This window comes from Anneissia japonica, unplaced genomic scaffold, assembly GCF_011630105.1.
Source record: "Anneissia japonica isolate Jap-2015-1 unplaced genomic scaffold, ASM1163010v1 scaffold4054_len1135799_cov195, whole genome shotgun sequence".
Taxonomy (NCBI): Eukaryota; Metazoa; Echinodermata; class Crinoidea; order Comatulida; family Comatulidae; genus Anneissia; species Anneissia japonica.
This window is the reverse complement of record NW_022694605.1, coordinates 591,275-593,285: the sequence shown is the minus strand read 5'-3', so window position 1 is coordinate 593,285 and position 2,011 is coordinate 591,275.

Below are 2,011 nucleotides of genomic sequence, written 5' to 3'. Positions count from 1 at the left end.
CTTTACACACTTCAAAAGACTGTCACAGAAATAATTTGCAATGTCTTATGCTCTTACAAAGATGAAAATTAGCATAATGTATTAATGTTGATAACAAAATTATTTTATCTGGTACCAATCTAAGCTCTACTTAGATGTTAGATGTGCTTGCAAAGCAAGCCACATTTCACACTGAACGGTGTATACGACATCAGTAATTTCATGTCAATTCCAAGAATTTTTAAAGGTTATCGTTTGATGAGGAATTTATTGATTATAAGGAGGAACTTTTTCTTAAAATCAAGTTTGGCCATTTCATTAAAGCAGTTATAGCGCATATAAATACTTTTATTATGTTTATTACTTTACAAAACCATGTTAATACCAGTGGTAATAAAAACAAAACAAAATAGGCACTAAGGTTTCGTTCATGAGCGAATGTATTTATTATAAGTCAATAACATACTATAAAATATTTACTTATTCTTCCACTTCTTTTTTTGCTCCACATCAATGACCCCCCTCATGGCATTCAACAAGGAAGCGTTGTGAATATCTCACAGATACAGATATGCCATATTGTTAAGGGTAAATTTTATTTTCATTTTGATCAAAATTTCACTAAAAGTAGTCATCAAATTGCACCAATTTATTTTGCAAAAACAAGGTTTCCAGCTTCTTAGGGGGCACATCCCCTGTCCGCACAAGCGCATACATTGGTGCTAACACGCCAATCACCCCCCCCCCCATGAAAAATACTTTTCTACGCCACTGACACCAATCAATCTTTTTCTCTTACTGTGTTGCACCATTTTGCTCTTTCCCAAAATTTAAATATCGATCTCATCTCTTAATCTTTTACGTTGTTTTCCCTTCTTCGTTTTTCCATCCATGGGGTCTGTTACTGTTTGTATTTGTTTGTACTGCTGCAATCAAAATAAAAAACAAAGGCCTATGATAGCATAGCACCTTTTGTGATTATATGGCCCTAGTTACAATTAAAGTGGAATGCCAAGCTTGGCCCTACACTAAATCGTGAAATTTGTAACATCGCTGCCATTCCGATACTCTCACGAAACTAGAACCTGCGCCGATGTTAAGGCTGTGGCTAGCGGCACCCTGACTTATCGCTCGGCAACTCGACTCGGCTATGCAGGCGAGACAACGACCTAGCAGCCTGGAGGACATGTCTGTACGACCGTTGTGTTGTCAACCATGTTCAGAACATTGCAAAAAAAAAGTAGGGGGAGGTGGTGGCGGATGACCCAAGGTTTAAGAAGTAGGATTAAAACTCAAAAGATTCACCGCATATAAACTTTACCGTAAATGCTCAAATACAATTTTTTGAGGCATCGGTGGAGCGCTTATTCGAGAGCGGCGCTTATTAAACAAATATCGGCATGGCGCTTTCCATGCCTGTTCCCCTGCTATCCATTTCCCGTAGTTTGGTAGGCCTGTCACGCCAAAATTGGTCCGGGCTAAAATCGGTCCGGGGGACCGATTTTGGCCGGCCAAAATCAGTCCTCCTTGGATAATAACAAGGACAAAATTTTAACTTCGCCTAAATCGTTCCGCATACACCTGCTACACTATTATACGAGTTCAGTACTCAACCAATTACAGCACAGCGAGTGCTTACTTGTCGGTCCGCATTGATTTTTTTTTATAGGGAAAAGCTTTTTGGTGGGGAAATTGAGCGATCAATCAATATGAATGTGATGGCGTTCAATCTGAAGCCCATTTTGCATACATCACCTTAGCATTACCACAGATCCTGTATACAACAATATGCAACTATATACAATTTGTATATAGGATCTGTGGTAACAGAGATATTTCACAGAATCACAGCTGAATTTATTTAATAGGAAAGAAGCTCTTTGGGTTAGTATAAAAATGGGGGAACAGCCGACGTGCTAACTTCAATTTTAATGTCTACATGTTCTGCTTTTTACTTTAATCATATTCTTAACTATGTTCATTCTATTTATAATTGCTGTTTACTTTTGGATATTTGAATAAAATACAATAT